This window comes from Papaver somniferum, chromosome 8, assembly GCF_003573695.1.
Source record: "Papaver somniferum cultivar HN1 chromosome 8, ASM357369v1, whole genome shotgun sequence".
In the NCBI taxonomy this organism is placed as follows: Eukaryota; Viridiplantae; Streptophyta; class Magnoliopsida; order Ranunculales; family Papaveraceae; genus Papaver; species Papaver somniferum.
Window position 1 is genome coordinate 120,491,868 of NC_039365.1, and position 15,887 is coordinate 120,507,754.

The window sequence follows — 15,887 nt, forward strand, 5'->3', positions numbered from 1 at the left end:
GTTATATTCTTTATGAGTTGGGTAATCTTCATTGAAGCTTCATTCTGTTCTCTTGCTCTTGTTTCCAAGAAAGTTATCTAATTTTTTTTAATCCATTGAAAGTTCATTCTGATATTTGAAGAAGAGTCATTCTGAGTATCTTTGGGGGTTTGAGATCCTACCTAGTGTAGGGATTTGATTATGGGAGATCCTATCTTAGAGGATTTCACTTTTTATCTTCTCGGGAATATTTCTAGGTGATGAATTTTGCTCTCTTCACGATGAACTGGAAAATAGGTCTAATAGGGATTATAGTCTTCAATCATCTTGGGGTTTCTTGTATGAGTTAATTAGATGCTGCTTCACCATTAAAAATTGAGCTTTTATTCTTAATTACCCATTAGAGAGATTATTTTAATAATAAGATGCTGTGTTTTTTTACAAATTCCAAGTTTTCTCTTAATAATGGGCGGCTTACTCAGAGTTTCTCCTACACTTGGCAAAGATTCTTGGCAGAAATATTATTCTCCCTTGAGATTTCTGGCTATGAAGAATAAGTATATTTGGCTTCTCAGTTTCTTGTACTCAGTGGTTAATTCCCAATTGAATGACTTGTCTATATCATTACTACAGGCCTGTAATCTTTCATTTCCTAGACAACTTTGCATGCTCTACTACTTTACCTTCTTATTTATACTATGTTGTTCTTTTGGTTTTAATTACACCCCATTCTAGCTCTGTAGTTCAAACCTGATATTTCTCTCATGGCTATCCCAGCAGCACAAGTTAGAGTTCTGGATTTAGAAGAGGATGTTGAAGAATTCCCATTTAGGTTTGCTGCTTTAATCTGTAACAAGTACAATAGCTACCACAAAACCTCAGTCAAGCATAACCTGAACAAAATATAGACTGTAAACTCTTCTGATTTCAAGCTTGCAAAGCCATATGTTCAGGGAATGGGTATTCAAAATCTATTTGTGGTTATGTTTAAGAAAATTCGAGATAAGGAAATTGCTTTTGTTGCTAGACCAAATATGATGTTTGGTCAACTGTTTGCAGTCCAGCCTCTTGGTGATTTGGAGTCAATTTTTGATCTGGTTTGGGACAAAACTCTGATGCCTGTGCTAATTTCTATTCTTCAGATTTGGTCAACAAAGGAAAGACAAGAGAAGTTCCGGATGAGATTGGCACTTTCGTCTCTTCGGATACCCCTGTTGGAAATTCCTATGAACCGAAGCTAATGGTACCTCTTAACACTCCTTTAACTAGAAAGGTGGTCATCAATACTAGTAAGCGTACCTATATCATGTCAACTTTTTATCCTAAGTTACCATTTCTTGCTTGCAAGAAATGCTGGGTACTTTACCATGATGAGGTTTTGTGTAAGGAAATACAGTCAAGGATTTATGTTCGTGCTTTGCCGGCTCCCACTCCACAAGCTACCCATGTTGCGGTCACGAAGAATGTGGTTAATCTAGATAAGGGTGAATGCTCGAGTGCAGCTGCCTCCTCAAAAGCTAACTCAGGGACCGATGATTCAAATGAGTCCTTCATGCCTACTTCTTTCTCGGTTAGCCTCCAACCAGCTGGGGATCTCGGAAATAGAGGTTCCTCGTTATCTCTCCCTGTTATCTCTTCAGTTATGCCTGCAGTTACATCATTGTCAATCAAGGAACCTATTAATCCTACTTTACCTACAACTCCTATTACTCGTAACTCAGTTAACAATATCTACCATGTATCACCTTTTGGTAATATATCATTCAGAAAAGATGGTCTTGTGTATGATAGAAAGGGAAAACGGCCAAGGACTGCTTTTGAATCGGCCTATATAGGATCTAATTATTTTTCATCCTCCTGGCCTTTGTTGACTTCTTTTCCTCCCTTTATTCCTCCTAGAGATACTTCTTTCAATGCTGGTATTTTAGGTGTATCCTCTAGCGTTGGTGCCGCTGAGGGGAATGTTATTTGGTCTGCTACCTGTACTTCTTTCTCTCAAGATGTATTTACTTCATCTGGTTTTGTATTCAACTCGGCTTCTGAAATGAACTATTCAACTGAGCTTTTTTATGAGTGCTAACTTAGAAAGCGACTTTGGAAGCTCCTCTATTCAGACTAGTGATCTTAAGGAAGCTCTAATTCTTGAGCCCATGCCGCTGGATATGCTTCCTCCGGAACCCGTTGTTACTGATGAAGAATTTGACAAAGAAATCAATCTCATGATGATGGACTCTCCATCTATGAATGCGAAACCCTCCTCATCTCATAACCTTGTAATTACCATTTATTTTTTCCTCCTTCGTTTGCTTCTATCTATATTACTTGTTGCTTTTCTTTCTTTTTCCCTTCAAAGACTGTTTTTACGTTTTCTTTTTGCTTGGTACTGTGAGTTGTGCTTTACTGGATAATCATGAAGTTTTTATGTTGGAATATAAATGGAAGTTGTTCCGATAGGAAGTGGATTCATATTTTGAGTCTCTATAGAAAATACAGATTTGATGCTTGATTAAAACCATGGTTCATAATGAGTCTGTGAAAAAATACTGTCATCATCTCCCTTTTGATTCCTGGTTTTTTGTTCCTCCGGTGGGGAAATCGGGAGGTCTTGCCCTTGGGTATTTCGAGAAATCAAATATTGAAGTTATTAGTTCTTCTCTTAATATGATCCACATTGTCTCTGATATCACTCCTAGGATCAAAAATTGTCTGATTTCTTTTGTGTATGGTGATGTATTTTCAAAGTTGTTGTAGTAATAAATAGAGTTCGTTCAAGACTTTTGAAGGTTGTGCTTTTAGATTTAAATTTTAAAATTAAAGAAAATAAAGCAAATTAAAACTGATTATATTAGAGAGACCAGGGTTCAGGATTTCACCATTCACCAAAAATTAATGTAATTTAATGTTAAACTTTATCATGCAATTCTAGACAATATAACTCCAATCAAAAGAAATTGTGATTCTAATCATTGCCTAAATTAGATTTTCAAAACATCAATTGTTAATCGCAAGCATGAAGTATCAAAATCCTAAACTAAGCATACTTCATCAAGAGAAAACACAACTAATTAATAAAAATCATTACTCAATTTTCATTCGGTGCAAATAATCATAAAAGAATTGCATAAATAAATTCAAATAAATTTTACCACATAACTTTTGGAAGAATGGCTTCCTCCATCGCCCCAGAAGATTGGGTTTAGCTCATCATGATGTTGGAAACACGCTCAAAAATTGATTTCATTGCTCAAAGTAGGTGTACAAATGATGAAATGGAGAAAAAGATGAAAATCAGGTGTTTGCAACGTTTATAATTGTTGTAAAACACTGTTACAAAGAACGATAAAAAAGAACTGTTGTTGTTGTATCTCTGCGACCCTCGGGTGGCTGTCGTTGTCACTGTTGATAAACGACTGTCTCTGGTGGTATTTTGTTCTTCGTGTTCTTGGTGCAGCAGCAGAAACAGAGTTCTGAAAACTCTTGATTCTCGCCTCCTGAGCTCTCCTCTCGACCCCAAACTCTCCGTCCCCCTTCTCTATGATCCCAGCAATCTATTTATACTCCTCAGCCTCATTTAATCACACCATAATTCTCAATATTCTTCATTGAACTCGGGCAGTAAAAAAAAATATTCTGGGAATATTTTCTTCCCTGATTTAGCTTCTCACGCGTTTCTACATCTGCAAAATCTCCTTATTTAACTTTGTCAAGGTCCAAAGTGTTGCTCGAGTCATCAAACATGAGCAGAACACGTTTGAATTCTCCAAAACTCATGCAATCCCATGAACCATGCACGTGTTGCCCTGTTTTCTTCTCACGAATTTTTCAGCCAAATTTGATCGAAACAAACACCCATACCATCTCTGTTAGGACATATCACAACTACCCATTTGATTTCAGCCATTGAATCTCCCTAAAACGCCTTCAAATCACGAACCCTAATTTTGGTGTTTTGATAATAGCTTTTCCCGCCAAATTCCAAATTCAAATGGAGAAGATGACCCCCCTAATCCTGTACGGGTCTCCCTTTAGCACTTGCATTATGGGGTGTGAATAATAATGAAGGTGCCCCTTATCCGTTGAGGTTCCCCTTAGTAATTGAGTGCCCCTTATCTAACAATGCGAGTCCGAATAACATGTGTCCTCCGGGTGCTTTAGACAACTTTTCGAGCCGATTTTTCCAATAATGTTTATTTCCCAAAAATGCCTACAAACACATAAAATACCATAATAAGTACAAAAATCGAGTACCAACAATACATGAAATTAAGGACAACGTAGACGCAAAAATGTGTCTATCATATGATTCTTTGAATACTTATGGTATGAGAGCTCAATGGAATATCTTAAGTAGTATTACTGATGATGTTAACCTTCCTTGGATGTTGTTAGGCGATTTCAATTTTATTATGCATGAATCTGAAAAGCAAGGTGGTATTGCTGCAAACTCGTTGGTACCTGACTTCATTAGAGCCAAAATAATTGATCTTAATCTGAATGAAATCTTCTATTTTGGAAATCCTTTTACCTGGTGTAATAGGTGGTTTAGGAATCTGGTGGAATTGATCTTTGAAAAACTTGATAGAGGGTTTATGAATGATAAGCGGGTGTCTCTCCTGCCACAAACTAGAGTCACCAATTTAGGCAGAATTTATTCGGATCACAGTCCAATCCTTGTGAACTGTTTTCATCTGGAAAAAAAGCTTCATATTCCTTATAATTTTTTTCAAATGTTGGCAATTGAGTCCATATTTTAAAGAGGTTATGTCTAACTCGTGGTCCAAAAGTGTAAAGGGTTCTCCTAGTTACATAGTGGCGGGCAAACTCCGTAATGTTAAAGTTGACCTTTGTCATTGGAATGTCAACTCTTTTGGACACATTAAAAATACTATTCATAAGCTGAAAACTAAAATCGAGAAGCTTCAATCCATGCCACACTCTCCTGCTCTAGGTAATTTCATTTTAAATTATTATAAGTACCTAGACTTTTGGTATGAAATTGAGAACTCATTCTATAAGCAAAAATCGAGAATTAACTATTTTGTTCACTATGACAAGAACACTCAGTTCTTTCATAACTCAGTCAATCTCAGAAATATGTATAACACTATACACACAGTTCGTGATGAGCAGGGTAATTGGTTAGAGTCTAGAGAGCAGGTTGTTGCACATTTTGAAATTTTTTTCAAGAAAGTTTTTCACTCTTCAAACCCTAATATTGCTGATATACATGATGTTATGAAAGATGTCCATCCCATTATGATGAGTTAAATCTTTCTCTTGTGGCTATCCCTACACCTGAGGAAATCTACTCTACTATCAAGGATATGGAACCCTGGAACTCTCTCGGTCCTGACGGTTTCCCAGCAGGGTTTTCTCGTGATAACTGGGACATTGTGTCTCATCAGGTGATTGAGCATATTCAAAATTTCTTCAAACCTAAGTTTTTATTGTGTCAGTTAAACGACTCCTTCATTGCTCTTATTCTGAAGGTGAAAAATCCTTCGACAACTAATGATTTTAGACCCATCAGTTTAGCAAATTCAGTATATAAAATCATCTCTAAGATTTTAACAAATCGTCTAAAGCCATTGCTTATCTCTATCATCTCTCCTTTACAGTCAGCATATTTCTAATAGGCAGATACATGATAACAATATTATTAGTCACGAAATTTTGCACTCTTTTAAAAGAATAAAAAAAGGAGCTAAGAAAGGTTATATGGTAATTAAACTTGATCTGTCGAAATCTTTTGACATATTAGAATGTACCTTTCTTATGGAAGTTTTTAAGAAACTTGGATTTTCAGAAGACTGGTGTCAGATCATCCTTCAATGTATTAGCACTGTCTCTTACTCAGTCCTTATCAATGGCTCACAGGTAAGGTTTTCGCTCCTTCTAGAGGCATTCGGCAGGGGGATTGCCTTCCCCCCTATATTTTCATTCTTTGTATGGAAGTCCTGTCACAAATGATTCTAAAAGCGGAATCTGATAAAACTATTCAGGGCTTTAATATTAGAAATAATAGTCCCTCTATCACCCGCTTATTTTTTACAGACGATTGTATGTTATTCTCTAGGGATTCTATCGCTTATGATCGTAATTTAATGCATATTCTAAACAAGTTTGATCGAGCTTCTGAGCAGGCCATTAATTTCGATAAATCAGGTTTTTTTACCAGTACTAATATGCATCATAAACACAACAAGTTACTTTCTAGGTCTCTAGGGATCAAATACCTGTCTAGTACTGAAAAATATTTAGGAACTCCCCTGTTTATCAATAGGTATAGGAACAAGTCTTTTCAATTTCTGACTGACAAATTCTATGCTAGACTGGGTAATATGAAAAAAAACCAATCTGAATGGTGCCGGTCGAACAGTTGTTACGAAGCATGTCTTGTCTAGTCTAGCTACATATCATATGTCTTGTTTTCCTTTTCCTAAAAATCTTACTTCTAAGTTTGACTCCATACAAATAACTTTTTGATGGTCAAATAAAACCCCCCACAAAGCGGCTTACTTTCATTCATGTTTTGACATAGGTAAGTCTAAAAGTTGTGGAGGTTTGGGTATTCGCAACTCATTTGCTTTGAATCGGGTTTTTATTTCTAAAATAGCCTGGAGAATTTCTCAGTATCCAGACCATTTAATCTATGTGTTCTTGAAAGACAAATACTTTCCGGACCAAAACTTGCTAGAAATTGATAAAGCAGCCGATTCCTCTTTATGGATTTGGAAAGGAATAGTTAAAAGTATTAGCTTCTTAAAGATGAACATTGTTTACAAGATAAATAATGGAAAATCTGGTCGTCTAACTGGTTGTCGTACTCGACTGCCCCTCCTTTGTCTAATAATCCTAATTTTCTTAATTATACTTTTGTTAGTGAGCTTCTTGATCAGCAGCATGGTAATTGGGATATTGATCTGCTGAATAATTTGTTCTGTCCTGAAGATGTAGTTAAGATTAGAACTATTCATCTGAATCTACACTGTGAAGATAACATTAAGTGGGATCATACTAGGGATGTTAATTTTACCATTAAATCTGCTTATAAAGTTTACACTAATGACTTTTGTTCTGCTGAGGAATTTGCTTTCTGGAACAAGGTTTGGGCTATTGACTGTCTTCCTAAGATCAGGTTTTTTATGTGGAAGGTGTTTGCTCACATGTTTCATGTTAACTCCACTATGCATGTTTATAATAACTCCATTGATTCTTCCTGTCCTCTCTGCAATAATGACTCGAAAACAGTTCTCCACCTTTTCTTTTAGTGTCCTGTGGCTACTCACATTTGGTTTGCTTTATCTCTGCAAAATTTAATCTCGATAGATTTCCCTTGGCCTGATGACTATTTTCTTACATGGTTTGATATTAGGATTGGTATCTCTCCTTTTCCAGTCGGACGGCCTAGCATTGGGGTTATTGTCATGTGGTGCATTTGGAAGCTGCGTTGTGAAGTGGTGTTTCAAAAAGTAATTGTAAACTGGGATAGAGTAATTCTCAATACTAGAAGAATGATTAATACATATATAGCTCCTCCTACTGAGCATGTTGTTAGAAAGGATATTAAAAGTCATATTAGTGAAGTCTCACATATTCTCTTCTTAGTTAGTTATTTTAAAAGTTTCAACATGGGTATTGGACTGATTCTTTGTGATGTTACAGGAAGAATAGAGAGTTCTCGTTCGGATTTTGGGCTAGTTCCAGATGCAGTTTGCGCGGAAGCTACTGCACTAATTTTGGCGATTTCCTAGGTCAAGGAGTTGAACTTGTCCAAAGTTCTTTTTGTTAGTGTCTGTCTTAAAGTGGTATATTTTGTGAACGGAGATAGTTGCTCGGCCGGGTGGAGATGTGGTGATCTTCTTGCTGACTGCAGAAGTTTTATGTCAAGTAGTAGTGTGTCTAAACTTGTTTATACTAGGCGTGTTAAGAATAAAATGGCAGACCGGCTTGCACGTCGTGCTCGAAAGTTGTGTATTAAAGCTTCTTGGCCTTCTCTTCCCCCTTTTGAACTTCTGTGAAAGGGATGAAAACATTGTGGAAGCTTGTAAACATCTTCTTTGTCAATGAATCGTTTGTTTCTTAGCAAAAAAAAAGTATATATGAAAATCTGTAACTACATCAGTCGTACAAGTATATAACTCTATGTGCAGTACAGAAATGAACCTCGGCATAAATAAGTGAAAGATTCAGAAGTAAATTAAATTGGATGAGTGTTCGTGGATATGCATATTGTAAATTTGTATAGTAAATTCATGATTGTTTAGGTGGGTGAGTTCTTATGCTCTTACTGTGGCCTCATGGTGTAACCACGTCTTTGAATCAGCTTCAGAAAAATGGATGATAGTTTGCCAAATAATCTTCCTAACTTTGCGATATAAAAGAAGTGTATTTTTGGCGAAAATATTGGTAATCTTAATTGGTGATATTTTATCCTTTATATTTTTGGTAACAAAGTTTATTAAAACAATTAATTGGAAAAACACATGTCAAGACATGATTTGTCCCCCATACCCCCATCGTAAAACGCCCCCATCAAAAATTTACTCAGTTAGTTTGACCGCAGTAGCTATATAATTTCAATCTTATCAATCATATTTTTCCCCATAGGCCATAATATTTACGTGAAACCCAAGCCTAATCTAACAGAACTTCAAAAACAAATGGGTTCAACAGACCCACTTGTCTCTTACTGCCTCCGTCGTTGTACTCTAGTGATTAGACTTGGTCATATCATTATAATCAAAGTGTCAAGGAATATATATTACGAAGTATAAACGCTTATCTTTTGGAACTTCGTAAGTACGACATCAACATAATCTTTGTATTTAGTTACTTGATTATGTGTAAGTTATAGGTGTTGATTTCATCCTAGGAAACAATATTTTATAACATTTTTTTTAAAAGAAGTACATATACGAACTCGTTTCGTAATCGAAAGGAAATCATGATTGGTTAAGTTCTTTATTGGACATATTTTGAATGGTCAATACAAGATGACAAGGTAGAACCTATCTTAACTTATGTTGAGAATTGTGGTTTAACCGGTCATGACCTATAGGATGTAGCAAGTTATAATCGGTCACAAGCTACTTTGTGGAGAAAGGCTACATTGGGAAGTTAGTTGTAATCGAACACAAGCTATCTTTGGAAGCAAGGTGTAACTGATCACAAGCTGAATCGGGAAGTAAAGTGTAAAAGATCACAAGTTGTCTCGGGAAGTAAGGTGTAACAGATCACAACCTAGTTTGGTAAGCATGGTGTAACCAGTCAAACCTAGTTTGGGAAGCATGGTATAACCCGTCACAACTTACATTGTGAGTTTGGTACAACCGATCCCAAGCAGAAAAACCGAGTTTCCATTATTCACATATCTCTTTATGTTTTGTGTGGACTTGGAATTAGGGTTTGCTGAGAGATACTTCTAGATGTCGACATCATTTGAACATGTACATAATTCTTATCATTAATTGTTCAAAGATATTCCTTGATGCTCAAGGAGATCCTATACCGAAATATTGAAAAGCATTTAATTATGATTTTCCTCATATATGTTTTAATTACCAGCAATTAAAGCATATCCTCTGAAAAATATTATTAGTTGATGCGCTGCACTAATAATAGAAGTTTTCTATGAGAGTTTTCGGAAAATATGGTTTGGCATTTAAGTGGAAATAGGAAAACCGAAATGGGTAATTTAATGTTAATACCTTGAGAGTATTTCTGGTTTTGGAATTTTCTTTTTTTCCAAACAACCTTGGTCTATAAATACTTGAGTTTGCATTTCTTGCAAACCATCCTAAGAGCTAGGCAAACTTCATTCTCGTTGTTTCTGGTGGAGCCGTCTATCCGGAGAACACAATACCCTAATTAAGAGAAATCTCCCAAGATCGCTCGTTTAAAGGCTTCTGTGGGATCAAGAAGCTCTACGAGTATCGTTGGTGGGAAACTAGATAATTGCATTGTTATTTTAGTTTTCAATTATTGATCTGATTGACTAAAGGTTGTTGAAACTTTGATTGCACCTAGTTTGTTTATTCTTGGGAACCTTCTTTTCTGATATAAGGATCACTCAAACTAGATCAAAGTATCGACGTGATCTTTAGAACCATTTTAGGATCTAAAGACATCTTGTGATAATCCATTGTTAACAGACTCCTTATGTGTGTGACTGATCACAAGAGGATTCAAGTTTTGTAGTGCAGGTATTAAAGAGATTAGAAGATTTGAAGACGAAGAAGATTTCTTATTAGTTTTCGTATCTTGTGGATTTAGTGCACAAACCTTGGTCGGCTGGGATCCAACTAGAACCGTGTTTATCTTTGATAGACTTGATTGGCTAGTTGTGTAAGATCGACATCACTTTATAGTTTCTCTTTGAGATCTGTATTGATTGATTGCGAATTTAAATATTGGTTATTTCGGTAATCAAAGTTTATATTGATCTAACCAGACAAAGGAGTTTATTAGTTTAAACGGAAGAGCCTTTGTCAACAACTCACATACCTTTATTAAAAAAATTGATTAGAGTGGTTATCAAACATATTCTTCCTTTGTTGTTTGGAAAACGATCCAAAGGACTTGCTATTCACGTGCGTGACTCTAGAAGTTGAAGGCGCGGGGATAATGAGGAAACTAAGTATATATGGGTAGTTTACTTGGTCTCAACTATAAGAAGTTTGTATTAGATTTTGTATAGCAGCTTAATTCTGAGAGTATTCAAAACTGGACTAGGTCCCGGGGTTTTTCTGCATTTGCGGTTTCGTCGTTAACAAAATCCTGCGGTGTCATTTACTTTATTTCTGTATTATAATTAAGTAAATTATACACGTACGATATTGACCCTATAGAATTTCGGTTTAACACTGTACCTATTATCAAGTGATCACTTTTTTGTCATATTGTCTCGATTTCAGATCCAAAGACGATCACAGAAAGCGAATACCATAGTTGTCGTATTGTATCGAATTTTTCCATAGACGATCACACTTGGTATCGAACTTATAGGTTGATATTCGAAAGATTATGGTGTATTTGGGTACCCTCGTCTTTTCACTTACCGTGCCATAACTCATATGGAGTATTCAGGGTTCGTGAGCGCAAATGCACACGATTGATCAAGTAGCAGGCTGTAAAGACAGCTTCTCCCAAAAACTTTAGAGGTAAGTTTTTGTTGTAGAGCATCAATGTGGCCATTTCCCATATACTTATATTCTTCCCATCTTCAATTCCATTGGCTTGTGGAGTTATAGGTGGTGAATATTGTTTAATAATACCTAGTTGGTCACAAAATTCGAATACTTTAGTATCCTTGAATTCAGTTCCATGGTAGCTCCTAATTTTCTTTAGTTTACGACGTTGTTCATTCTGGATTCTATAAATAATAATCTTGAACTCACTTAGTGTCTCATTATTATGTGCCAATAACGCCACCCAAGTAAATCTGGTGTAATCATCGACCATTACCAAAGCGTATTTCTTCCCTCCAACAGTAGGTTGTTGAATGGGTCCAAAGAGATCCATACAAATTAAATCAAGTGGAGCCTTGGTGGTAATTTCTCGCAATGATTTATGTGGAACTCTTACTTGTTTACCTTTTTGGAATGCTTCACAAACACCATCGATCTTAGCATTGATTTTGGGAACACCTACGACAAGTTATTTATTAATGATCTTGCCAAGAAGGAAAATTGATCTAACCAAAACGCTCATGCCAAAGATGCGTAGATTCCACCTTTGTCAGTCTGAAACAAAGATTAGACTGAGTATCCAAAAGATAACAATTATTTTTGCCACGTATTCCCCGAAAAATTACTTTTCCAGACTTATCTTCAATATCATATCCTTCAACAATGAAGATAATTTTATGTCCTTTGTCATAAATTTGACTAGCAGAAAGAAGATTTGCAGTCATACCTTTAACGTAAACTACATCATGAATTTCAGGCACGTCAGGAAGTTTGATCGTTCCCTTTTTGCTAATGTAGCAACAACTCCCATCTCCGAATGTTACAGGTCCTCCAATGAAGTCACTCGTATTCACGAACCATAAAAGATCACATGTCTTATGCCGGCTACACCCACTGTCGATAAAGCATTGAAAGCGTGATGTATACTTTAAATAAAAATCTCTCATATTAATTAGTGTTCCAAAATAAATGTCTTGTTAGGTCCACAAGACTTATAAGATTAGAAAAAAGTTCCCTAACTTTCTTGTTAAGAGAACTAGCAACCTTTAATTTTTTCCTGAAGAGCTTACACGTATATTGGTAATGATTGGAAGCATCACTAAATATACAAGAGACAATAGTTTTTGAAGTAACACTACTAGACTCTTTTAAAAAAACATGATTACCATCTGGTTTAACGAATCTTAAGCCTCGTTTATCTCCAGACTGATGACAATTCTTTAAACAAGAATTAAGAGAACTACTCGGATCTTTGGTAATATCGGAAGATTCAACAGAGTTCGAAATCCCAAAAGTTTGAGCAAGAGAAGATTTAGAATCGGCTAACTTTGCAATTATCTCTTTGTAGATGGTGGATTTTCGACAAGGACAAAATCGTAAAACCATAATTATACATACTCCGGATTCGGTAATCGGATGAGTATTGAGACTCATGTCTCTCAATAAAGCGTGAAAGCTCGTGCCATAAAACCTCTGACTGAGAAGGCCGTCTCTCAGAGGATACGTAGATGTGTAGTCTCCCAGCTGAGGCAATGGCACATCTCATGAATACTGAGCAATTTCAGTAATTATTTCTGTATAGACGAAATATTGGATGGCTTCTAGACAGCATGTCTGCTAGTATAGATCAACAACATCTTCAGGATGCAGCCAGATTTTCCCTGACTATACAGGAGAAATATGACACTCCAGCAAGTTCATATTGCTCAACTCTCAGATAATTAATGCTCCTAGATAGGAAGCCCTTCTTTTATAGAGCCCTCAATTAATTATATCTAATCGTAGCTGAATATTCAACTATATTCTACGATTCTTCGAATGTTTCATTACTTCAATTTATGGTTTTCCCAACAGAATTCCATGGGTTAGTAATTGATATTCAACGTACAGGCATCTGAGCATCGAGTAAGCCCTGACTAAAATGGTGCAAGTGTGTTTAGCAATAATGCACAGACCAGCATCTGAATGCGCGAACGAGCATTTCAGAACACGAAGGAATGATGAACCTATGCAAAATAGGAAGAAAATAATAATAATAAAATATTTGCAAAGGCGCCAGGGGACTGGGCTCACCAGCCGGCCAGTCATGCCGCGACCAGTCCCGCGCCCAATTTTAAGTTTTATCATATTTTATTATTTTTCTCTGATCTCATGAAAATCCTTTATTTTGAGCAAATCTCCTTCGTTTCAAGGAAATTCCCTAATCTCATGATATTTCCTTATGTCAAAGAAATAATAAAATTAGGAAAGGTGTCGCGGGACCAAGCCCACTAGACGACTGGCCATGCCCTGGCCATGGCCGGTCCCACACCTCACGGTTCCTTACTCCCTTCGTTCCACTTTAGATTATGTTTTAGGGTTTTTCATGTGTTCCAAAATAGATGAAAGTTTAGCTATTTTTTCTAAATTCTCACTGATTTACCCCTGCTTTGGGATCACAACATAACATTCATTGTCTTTGTTATTAGTGAGAAATAATTAATCTGATTTAAGATTTTAAATCTATTCTCTATTATCTTAGGATATTTAGTCATCCCAAGTGAAATTACATAGGGATTCATAATTTATACTAGAATCAAGAAACAAAAAACAAGGATGTTTAAATTTTTAAGAAGGTATTAATATGGGCAAATTTTGGAAAAAATATTCTCTTTGATATTTCTTAATCTGCGTGAAAAACTCTACAAAATCATCTAAATTGGAACGGAGGGAGTATTATTTTATTATGTCCCTCATCCCATGAAAATTCTCTGATTTCATGAATTTTCCCTAAACCCATGAAAATTATTGTAAAATTAGGGAAACTGCGGGACCGGGCTCTGCACAGCCGGTCATGCCCTAGCCGGTCCCACACACCCCTTATTTTATTATTATTACTTGTTTTGTTTTCCTAATTCCATGAATACTCCCTGATTTCAACAAAATACCTTGGTTTCAACAAATCTCTTTGAGTTTATGAAAACTCCTTAGAATCATGAAAATTACATAAAATTGGGAAGAGTGCCCTGGGATCGTGCCCGTTGGCCGGCCGGCCATGCCCTTGGCCATTGCCAGTCCCACACTCCATCATTCCCTATTTTATTATTATTTTATTTCTCTCATCTCATGGAAGTTCCCTAATTTCATAAAACTCTCTAGTTTCATGGAATTTTCCTCAATTCAGAGAAAATACATAAAATTACATAAAGCTGAGAAAAATATGTAGGACCGTGCTTATCAGCCGGCCATGCCCTAGCCTTGGCCGGTCCCACGCCTTGCAATTCCCTGTTTTATTTATTATTTTTCATCATCTCATGTATTTTTCCTAGTTTCAGCAAAACCTTGGATTCTGCATATTTTCTCAAAATATTGCTCAAATGCGCATCGGAAAATATTGAAACTCTTAGGACGGAGACACGGACACTATGGTGACATGGCACATCCCCTTGACCGACCAAGGGTGGCCCTAAGGCTTGCAAACATCCGGTCCAACACGTTTTAATGATTTTAACCTAATTTGTTCAATAGCTCATATTAGGTTCAAACTCTTTTCAAACAATTGAGGGTTTGCTCAAACGAACATCAATAGGTCCCACGGCCAACAAGAGACGGTCTCATGACCTCTTGGTCGGTCCCTCATCTTTTCATGACTAGGTTTTATTATCTGACGCTCACACGAGCATTATTTCAACAAATGATTAAACCAGCATTTAATCATTGTTTCACCAACTGGCCCCAAGAGACTTTGGTATTTTGATCATTCGAGCATCTGGGCATTACATGGTGGACTTATCATCCTAGGTAGCCGTTCCCTTCGCTCTGTGCGGTTTATTTACAATAAATCATCAATTTAATTAAAATTAGGGTTTTTGAATCCTGAGCTATGCAAAAACGTGATTCCGAGCAGATTTAAGTACTGATAATTTTATGTTGATCCCATGATCAACACTTTTATTTATTATACTCGACCCAGCAGTCAGTATCTTAAATTAATATTTTATTTGGTCCTGCTACCAACAATTCACAAAACGAGCAATATTTGCTCAAACCGGTAATATTTGCTCAGACTAGCAATATTTTCTCAAACCAGCAATATTTGCGCAGATTAAAGAATATTGGTTCAACTATCAATATTCAAAAATTCAGCAACCCTTGCTCGTCTTAGGTTATCAACATAATAATGCCTCGTCTCAGCAGACATTTAATTCATGAGTTTCAGAACATTTGCAAATCTTGTGACCGAATTGACTCTGGAACGACCATTGTTCTTGGTTTAGGCCGGAGTCCTACAGATTGATCTCTCGAACTTAAAGCACTCCCTTCTTGCAGTGCATCTGTGTGAGGTTCAACATTTCGCTCGGTTCAACATTTCGCTCGGTTCAACGAGTCTCCACACGGACGTCTCCTCAATTCCGTAAAAACCAGCAAATCGTTTTTCCCCATCTACACTGTTTATTAATAAAATAATAATAAAATATTTGCAAAGGCGCCAGGGGACTGGGCTCACCATCCGTCCAGTCATGCCGTGACCAGTCCCGCGCCCAATTTTATATTTTATCAAATTTTATTACTATTTTTCTCTGATCTCATGAAAATCCTTTCATTTGAGAAAATATCATTCGTTTCAAGCAAATTCCCTAATCTCATGATATTTCCTTATGTCAAACAAATAATAAAATTAGGAAAGGTGTCGCAGGACCAAGCCCTGGCCGTGGCCGGTCCTACACCTCACGGTTCCTT